Source organism: Dendroctonus ponderosae, unplaced genomic scaffold, assembly GCF_020466585.1.
Source record: "Dendroctonus ponderosae isolate FM_Combo_2020 unplaced genomic scaffold, Dpon_F_20191213v2 Dpon_F_20191213_6, whole genome shotgun sequence".
Taxonomy (NCBI): Eukaryota; Metazoa; Arthropoda; class Insecta; order Coleoptera; family Curculionidae; genus Dendroctonus; species Dendroctonus ponderosae.
The window spans coordinates 12587555-12598217 of NW_026018814.1; positions in this window are offsets into that span (position 1 = coordinate 12587555).

Below are 10663 nucleotides of genomic sequence, written 5' to 3' on the forward strand. Positions count from 1 at the left end.
GCAAAACCCGGTGATTAACATTCTATTTAAATAACAAACTAATCAGCGAACCCAAAACCTCTTCTTCTCCATTTAAGGGCCTGGACCAAGACACTGCTCAAGCAGAAAACCATTGCAAAATTCAACAAAGCTACCGATAGCTAGGCCTATAGGCTTTAAATAGCTCTWTTAAATACCACASAGAGCCAATGTATGGAAATTTAATWTTGATGCTTTCAGTTATTTTAAATCGATTAGAGGCATGAATTTATATTTCTGGCAATAAAATGATCTCATTATTTAAAAAAGTCAAKAGCTCYTCTTGCTCCCTWTTTAAATTGCACGCATTTTAAAGTATCCSCAAAATGTTAAGAAATACACTTTTTTGCAGACATACACGCTGTCGTCGAGTCGTTTTCGGCAAGTATCTCCGCTAATGTGACAATTACRTTTTTACTATTTTTGTACTGTTCTCTCCAAACACTCTCAGACATTTTCCCTTCCATAGGAATAAAGTAACTTTTTTTTATATAATCACATGCTTTATAAAATGCGCGATTATTGTAAAGAGCCAAAAATATCATATTGCCTGTGATAAACCGAATATTATAAAGTTAAATGTATAGCAACTTTTTAGCTCTTTAATTTTACTTGCTAGAAGTGTATTTTCTGGTTTAAAGTGAATTAATTGGATGAAAATAATTGGTGACTAAACAATTTAACCACATTCATGGTATCTGCCTAAGATGTTGAGTGCCATTACTGTGGATTACTTTGATGTAAATTACTAATTCTAATTATTCGGTATTTTTTTATTTTGATTACCGTGTGATAACGGAGCATCAGTATTATTTTCCATTTTAGTTCAGTGTGTGACTTTTATAGAATAACTTCGTAGGTATTCTTTGGAATGGATAGGTTATTCTTTTTTTTTTCTAATTTCTTAGGTTTTCCCAAGGATCAGTGTTATTAGCAGGTCGTTGTCGCATCAACCACGATCGTTTGAATCTTTAAAATACTGAATGAAATACCATATTTAAATCCGAACACCAAACTAATACTAAAAGTTATCAAAGTATTGAAAGTAATCACCTCGTTGCCGAGTCGGTATGAAGTATTCACTTCCGGTTTCCTCCAGTATTGAATACTTAGTGGTTTTTTAGGCACCTCTATTCGCAACACCTCGTGAAGAAAAAGTTACCTAACAGTGTTAAACAATCATTGTAATATTTTTGTCAGTTATGATGTATTACACAACTTAATTGGGCTTAATTTATCAGTGTTATATTATGAAGAGTTGCTTAAACAGTGGGCATAAGTTGTGTCATGTCTGGCAATCAGACAAACGGAAAGGTACCAAACCAAACACCTTTGGCTGATATGGCATTATCACACTACTTCCGGTGCACCTACCTGAAAATAGGTATATGGCGTTCATATTACGACTCACGAAATAAAGCTTGGGTTCAAATAAAAGTCTAATCGATCATGAATAGCAGCAAAGTGACAAAAAGGCAAGATATGTGCTATATTTCGTATGTTCAAATGTGACGATAAGAAGGCTAGACCCATATGAAATGCTCAAAAAATGCAGAAACCAGCAAGTAAAACGTCTGAGAACAAAATTCCAAAACAAATATTTGTATTGCAGGTATTTCAGGGAAACGAGTCTTACCATGCCTTATCCGTTCTAAATATAGACACGACCATATAAGATAAAGTCGTAAGCGAAAATTTTATTTTCTGTTTACACTTAACTTCCTATAGATTGTGCAAACATAAGGAGGATGCAATAAAGTTAATTTTTTTTGTGTTAGTTGGGAGAAAAATGTCGGTATTCCAAGGCGTACATTCGATACAATAGCTTTACATGAAAAGCTACAAATTATTGCATTCTGCGGCCTCAGGAACACACATGTTGTTGTTGATAGAAGATGCTACGAGTATGGAATATTATTAATTCCTAAACTTTATTTTGCATTATACAAGATGTTTGAAAATTGGCGTCTGTCCTTTGGGGGTGTTGTCTGGGGGTGATTAAGGAGTTCAAGAAAAATTGTTTGAAAAATTAATTCTCATCAAAAACTTATATTATTGCAAAAAACTAGATCTGATGGTCGGCAACAATGTTTTTCAAGGTACCTAATCTGCCTAATACCGTGCGTTACCTGTTCTTAAAACATCAAGAACTGAGGTGAAAATGAACTAGGTGAAGGTGACCAGTAAATGTCCACAATACGTCTTACAAAAAGTTAAGTAAAACATTATGGCTATAAGTCGAACTTCTCAGATATGAATATGTGGGTTTGAAAAAGACACGCAAAAAGTGTTCGAAGTTCTGCCCGTTTAACTCCAAACGTGTTTGTGGCCGTGTAATAACGTTAGTAGAGAGTTATTGGACGGTCAATAAGGATGCTCAGTAATAAAGAAAGTGGTATTTTGACACATACGCCTGCGCAATTGAGTCCAAAAATAAGGGATCCTTTAATAAGGATAGTACTCTAACGCTTTACTTCTGCCTTAGACTAATATGACCCAGTCTCAAATACACATTTTTTTTGTTCAATCAAAGGACTTTTTTCAAAATGTGCGAAAATAAGAATACCCAGTTAAGGTTCACTTACGAGGATGATATCACCTTATTGAAAGAATTTTTACAGGTTAATTCAATTATCAATCTCCAAAGATCGGAAATAATCCAAAAATGTGTTGTCATTATAATTGGAAAAAACTTTTGAATAAGAACATTGGAGCCACATGTTTTCTTACTTATTGAAAGTTGGCAGAAAAAAAGTTAAAATAGACCGAATTAGGTAAGATGTAACTGTTCACGCTTACAATCGTATATTCTTTTTCCTTGAGGCCAGGAATTGAACAGGCGCAACGTGAGGAACGATCCATTGCAGGAAGTGCATTCCCTTGTGCAAGAAAATCAATTATGATTTAGGGAATTTAGGGAAGGAAATAAGAGTTGACTTAGGTACCCGTTGATGATAAATCGAAAGCTTAGTTTTATGTCTTTGTCTGTGATTATTTTCCTTCCTCGTTCTCATAACCATCCCTGTTTATAAACATATTGTCCAAAATGAAATAGTTAATTTAATTTTCACTTCTTCCGCCTAAGGCAGCAGCTTCTAGAATTTGATACATTGTAACAATTACCCAGAAATAACACAGGCAACAACTCAAAATTAATTAAATTATTAGGTTATGCACACAGGTTAAGTTAGACACTTTTAATACTGAAACCAGTGAACGAGACATTCAAATAAATAACAATTCGTTAAAGAAATAAAGCTATTGCAGAATTAAAATAAGGATTAACCCTATCACTGCATGGCACTAATTATAATTACATTTTGAGGAGTTCCTCATATATGGTTAACTAAACTCGTGCTCAATTTGTACTGGCGTTCAGCAGACCAGATTTAATGTGTCATGTGTGTCTTACATACATGGCATAGCGGTCATTATCCGGTTTATGGTTGCCTGGAAAAGGGTCAAATGTTATACAATGCTCCGAATACTCTTGCAAGGTTTTGCTGCAATTGTCATGTTCGTCTATGTTTCGAACCCGAGCACCTCTTGGTTGTCCACTATCTGCCATTTTGTGATGGAACCTTGTAACTAAGTCACAATTTGGGAAATGCTAGTTATTTTTGACAAAAGCTATCTACCTGTAACTTACTGATAAAATCAAAACACATTGTTGCAAATATAAAAAAATTTCATAATTTGAAGTAAAATCGTAATTTATCTTTTCGAATGCTTAACGATTTCAATGTGCTCCCAATGATACATCGGACCAGTTCAAGATGATAGTTATTAAAAAAGTTCAAATTCGATTTTCAACTGGTAAATGATCTAGATATGTTTGCAAAAAAGTCCAAGTGAGCCCCTATAACCTCTTAAAAAGAATGACTTACCAAACCATTGAACCAAATTAAATAAAAATGCTTTAAGAAATTACTATTATAAGAATATACCGATATAATTAACTTTGTTCGAAATTTCACCCATTTGTATTATAAGCTTGATAAAACGCTAATGAAAGGGAATATTTAAATTACTGTCTAATGCAATTTTGAAACTTCCCGATCGAGAGTTTATAAATTTAACGAGCCAAACTTAGGTAAATCCTTGAGAAATCGGCATTTAATTTTTGTCTTTTATTGAACATTAATTCCACCAATCAGGGCAGTCCAATCGATGTGATTACAAAATTTGACGTACATTTTAAGGTTTGTTTAAATTTAATAATTGTGTCCAATTGCTTTTCGGTTACAGTTCATTTCTTTCGAAATTTAAAATATTTTGTATACAAGAATATATAGCGAAATAAAAGTTTGTGTTTATTTACATTTACATTATTCTATTATTTACTAATCTATTGTCATTGTCATATCATTTCATTGTTTACATATACATTTTATATTTATTTATTTGACCTGGCCTTTACCATTTATGTACCTTGGCATAGAAGTATCCGGGTATGGGGATGTTGTGGCGAAAGTGAGAAGACAGGTTATGAAAGTACCATATGGAGCAATAAAAATATAGGGAGAGAGGTTAAGTCCAGAATCTACAAAACTGCAATTAGACCCGCTCTAACAAATACGGCAGAGACCAGGCCAGAGACATCGAAAACCAAACAAATACTGGCAACAGCGAAAATGAGAATAGTGCGCAGAGTAGCGGGAAAGACACTTGGGATCGGGAATAGAGCGAGGATATCAGAGCTAGTTGCATATTGATAACGTCAATGACTGGGTATAGCAGAGAAAGAAAGAATGGAATGAACACATCAGCCGCATGAGTGATGACCGAATAGTATAGACCACCAGTAGGGCGCAGGAGCATCGGACGACCATGTAAACCTTGGAGTGACAACCTCTCAATAGACTCAATCCAGGCAAAGAATCGATCAAAAACAAGCAAATTGCGCATATAATAGACGGAAGAAGAGGAATACCTTGCCCTTTTCGGTCTTTCTATATGCTTCAGAATCTTGAACTGTCAGGGTCGTCGTCGGATGAATACATTCGAGATGTGGGCGTGTCGACGAACAAATGCTTGGTTCCACAAGAAATACGTCCGTCAATCGAATTTTTACATTTTTCAGACACATCAGTCGGAGTGATCATATGAAGGGGCTTATTGTACAGAGAAATCCTGAAGGAAATAGAGAAAGTGAACCAGAAGATCACCAAATCTGTGGGTGGATGTGACCAAATATTCCAGAGTCATGTAATCGAGATAAATGGCGAGATACAGTCAAGAGAGCCATCCAAAACATTGAACCTCTTTAATGTGGATCACAACATATCTGTAAAGATGTTATGATTAGGAAGAAGAGGCCGAGGCATAAGCTATTATATACCGAACACTTTTATATAATAGACCTATAATGTGCGAGGTATTTAATACTCTTCTTGACCGAAGTATATATATATTTTTTTAATAATTGCCTAAATTGATTTAATTAGATTTTGAATTTTCCATTACTTTTCGTGTCGCAATATTTGATAGTCARACGTTCAGTTGTCAAACTGTCGCAATATATTTCATCGGTCTGCAGAAAATAGATAAWAGTTATATGGAAAAGTTCTGATAAAAGGGAATCATTAGTAAATTTTAAAGATACAGTTATTTTAGAAGTGAAAATGGATGGAATCGCACTGGAACTTAGAGGTAGGCAAACTAAAAATAATGGAAAACGTAAACATTATTCACCTAGAGAGAACCAGGAGAGAAATATGACTTCTCACTAGGGCAATRGAATACATAATGGTGGCTTCTCCGGTTAGTGGARAAAAAATTATTTGATCCAAAAAGTGAAATATTTGCCAAAACATAAATCAATAAACTGACAATGGTGTTTTTACTTTTCTTGTGCAAATGACGTTACTTTGATAAACATTACTGCATTACAGCCAACTAACTAAGAAACAAATAAAAGAAGTGGCGCATTTTGCTAATATAACAAAAAATTAGACAGTTTGATCATTCAGCAATAATTCAATGTTCCAAAAGTTCGTGTTGTGTGTGCCTTTCTTTAACTATGGCATGATACCGATRTGACTTCAACATCGAACAATTCCATTCATTCTTTGAATTTTCCACTCACAATTTTTAACTAATTGATTCGCTTTTCAAAAGTGTTATAAACAAGACATCAAGTAGCTGCAGCAGTCTCATTACGATTCCGCTTGAAATGACAGAAAAGTTAAAATGGTGCTGTAAAAATCTAAAAAAATAGGGTGAGTTATGTGGTATGCGGAACTGTCGCCTGTTTGTAATCCAAGAACGGTAATTAATTTTAATTAAGCAATCAATGAAGGCCAAAGATCATGTTTTATCGGCTGGTTTCAAAGAAATCATTGGACGAACATGCTTAATTATGATTGGTGCGCGAGGACGTAAAATGACCAACCTCGTCCATAACTTTGTAAAGTCAAGCAAACACAACGAGCATGACACAGATTAAACAATGGAAAATCAACATTCATGCAAGAAGTCACACATCATTAAAATTTCGAGCGTAGTGTATATAACGTTCTTAAAAAGTTACATTAAGTTATAAAGGTAAAAGTTATACGCTGTTAAGAAGTTTTCTTATTTAATTCTTTTCGTGTGTTTCAATGATGGAATAATGGGTCTTCAGGCTCTTTTAATTAATGATAATTTACATAAAATTTCTCGACCTTAGGACGTTGTGATAATTTTATTCAATCTGTGTTAACACTTGCTGAAAAGTAGCGCTCAACAATAATGAGTCAAATTAATACGAAACGAGCTATATTCGAACTGTAGAATATTTTCTGACTGATCTTATACATATTATTGATAGAATTTAATTGGTCGTATTGGTTTTCCTGTAAAGTTTCTATGAAAGCGATGAATTAAAAAACAACACTTTTATTTATCATTGAAATTCAGTATTAGGTAGGCCTTCCATAACCGTATCGAGAAACATGTGACTAAAATCAACACAAAGCTCCACTTCCTACATCATCAATTTGGACACTTTAATGATGTTGCTTAATCGTTAAGCTTGACATTTGACAGTACAGTATGCAGACATGGCCCAACAGCATGTTATTTAAAAGTCATGTGATGCACGCCCAAATAGCTGCTTGGTGAACAGTTCATGTAAATCAATTTTTATTCGGGTTTTAATTATTAATGAAGCAAAAAGTGCTTTTTGATGCGTGGAGCTAGTAATCGACTATTACTGGTCGATACATCGTTTTATAGCTATTATGCAGCACACATTTTCCATTCTGTAGTTCAGAAAGTGTATTATRCTGGATCCATATTGGTGAAGTGAAATTACGAATCAAAAATGCCTACTTTTAGAGATGTTACTGGAGTTTACCCAGGAAATACGAGACAAATATTTTCCAACAATTTTGAGATAATTTCTCGAATACATTAGCTCTTGATGATATCAATTTCGCATTTTATTTGCATATTCAAATATTATTTTTCTTATCTAAGCTGTCAGAGGTCCTATATCGTATGTCCGTTTTTGGAGCTCAACAATGGGATCTCGGTAAAAATCTAAGATACGAGATTGCTTTAATTGGCGCAAAGTTGCGCAATCTTAAAATTACCAATATTTTTTTTCAAAATTCAAAATAAAAAATATCTGCTACTTTCCGAGATATCCAGAAAAAAACTGAAATTCTAAAAAATAGTTTCTGTTTATTCCATAGTTTATTTTTCGCGGAAATTTAAGATGAATAATACTTCACCGTCGCAACTTTTTGGATTCTCGACAGCAATCATCAACTTTGTTTTCGCATTTGAGCGCCATCTTATTAACATTCAAAGGTTTTATTACTCACAGCAAAGAAACCGAAAGTTATAAAATGCCAACTTATTCAGCTCTACCTTACTTCTGACATCTTAATCGACCAAATCAATCAGTTGTTCTTGTAAAAGTCGATTTGCGTGTGTCTTTGAAGCTCCAGAACACATCGCGATAAGTGTATTAATTTTTCAAGTAAGTCCCCTTAAGTTTCACATAATTAACGTTTTTTTAATTATGTCCTCATAATATAACATCGTTCTAATCGCCTCCGTAAATGTTTTCATTTTCTTGTACAGAGTTAATCAGATTATACGACATGGAAGATTGCGCCTAAACTATTTAATTTTAAAAAAGTATTATTTTACGGGTAAATGGATGCCCGTTGGAAGTACATTTCAAGATTATTTTGTAATGTACAGGGTGCCTCAATTACTTCAACCCAAAGTTGTATTTTTTTAAATGGAATGGTTTATCATACTTAAAGATTACGATTTCTCAGAAATTTGTAATTTTGTGGAAATGCAGACTTTTTTAGTTTAAATTCTTAACACGCATTTTGCATTTCGAATTAAAATTTTATCTTGCGGCCAGCAATAGATGCTGCTATGTCATACAGGATGTCCCAAAATTGTATGAATCTGTATTTGATGACACTGACTGTATTTGATGACAGGGACATGCCAAATTTACTTTTCTGTTGAATGCTGGAAAGGTATAATAAACCTAATTCTTCAGGGTTTAATGGAAATTGCATACTTTCGGTTTTATGCCGATATCATCAAATTCAATAATTCATCGAGTAGCCTATCGCAATGTGTCAGTCAACGGCGCCGGATGGGACGAAGTGTTTGTCAAAACTGGCCTCCGCGATTACCAGATTTAACTCCTCCGGCATTTTTTTTTTGGGAATATGTAAAAGGAGTAGTATGTAACACTGCCCCACCAACACCACAGAAAATATGAAAAAGAGGATCACAGAAGCTCTTTGTTACGTGAAGTGTTTGAAAAAATAGGGCATTTATGTGTGTGTATGGGCATTATAAGTTAGATATTGCCGTTGTACTCGTAATATGTGAATCAATAATATTATTGCTGAGTGTTTATTAAAATTACAGTGTCTCATTTGATTTGGACTTTTATTTTAAATATTATACCATATTTAACACAATTTTCCAATCTGGTCTGGACATCCAACAATCTGGTCTGGACATAAAATACTTCTGCATTTGTTCCTATCGTAAAATACAGGGTGGTCCATTTAAATTAAGCAAGTTATTACCGTCCAAAACGTGCAATTGTTTCAACACAATTTTGGGACATACTATATGACGTAATCGATTTTTTATTAATTTGGCATGAAACAGCATATATTGCTAGCCGCAAGGTAAAATTTGGATTGAAAATGGACAATGGGTGTTAAGAATGTAAACTTTAAAAAAGGTCTGCATTTTCACAAAACTCTAAATATCCCAGAAACTGTAAGCTTTAAGTATGATAACCCTTAATAAAACTCCCATTAGTTTCGATCGCAGGCACTAATAGCATAATAATATTCAGGGCATTCCATTTAAAAAATGCAACTTTAGATTAAATTTAGTATTTGGGACACCCTATACATTAGGAAATAGTTTTAAAATTACCCCTACCGGACCCCCATTTTCCCGGAAAATATTCCTTTTTAAAATGAAATAGTTTAGCCGCAATCTTCGGTGTCCTATAATCTGAATAACCCTGTATACCCTATAATCGCTTCAAATAACATAAAAATTGGGTTAATGTTAAACACTATTATCTATAATATATGATGAACATGATGAACAACAAAAGGGAAACATGAAATATAGTTAAGCCAATAATTAGTTACGTTTAGCAATAACAAAAAATTATAATATCTGCCCTCTCCAGGGCCATCGAACTGCCGAATAGTGATCTCTAATCCGCCAAGTATGCTTCAAACAAAACGCAATAAGCGGTTTATTATAACAGAGAGAGCCATGGAATATAACGTTCAATAACTCGCTTGTTTTTCCAGAACAAAAGAGGCGCGTCTGTCGTGAATCGTTCAATTCACCCTCGCACAATATTCACTTGTTTTCGCGTCAAAGCCTGCTACGCTTTTATGAATGACAGATGATCAAGAGGTTTTGTCTAATGCTTATGTTTTTGGGGGAAAAGTGGTTTCTTTATTGGCAGTATTGATATAGCCATTTTTATTAAAGTCTTTTAATTCTTCTACGATCGGTTCACCGCATGAGTTCAGAAGCCAAAAGGGTCGGAACTCTACCACCTGATATTTTAATCGGSTCCACTCTGAAATACTCATTTTGCTGCACTAAGTGTTGGAGAATATGCCCGTTGTTATCTCATCTCATATATCGATTCAATTTTGCATAAGATAGCTTTGTGACACATGCACATCTTTAAGCGGGAACAAACTACCAGCGGTAGACACAAACTGACAAATCTTAAAGGTACGGTAGGATCCACCATTATTAGAGAAAAAAATATGGTTTTCGCTGTGAAGTTTCATCCTTTTTACTTATACTTCCACTTCTATATCCTTAGTAATGTTCTAATTAAATAATATTATTAGTAAATTTGGTTAATGCCATTTCGCAGACCTTGCATCAGTTCTAAAGTYACTSATTGCTGGCTAGATTCTCCAACAAATGTCCCCAATTTCTGGAAATCTATTTGTGCCATTTTTATAGCGATGCTGGTTTAAAATCGACGACTTTTCCATTCGGAAATTTTTATGTCAGCGTCGCACCGTATTTTTGGTTACTTTTTAAAGTGTGCTCTTCAAAAAATAAGATCTATAACATTACCGAACAGTCACAAGTTTTTCTCCCTAGGGAAGACTAAATC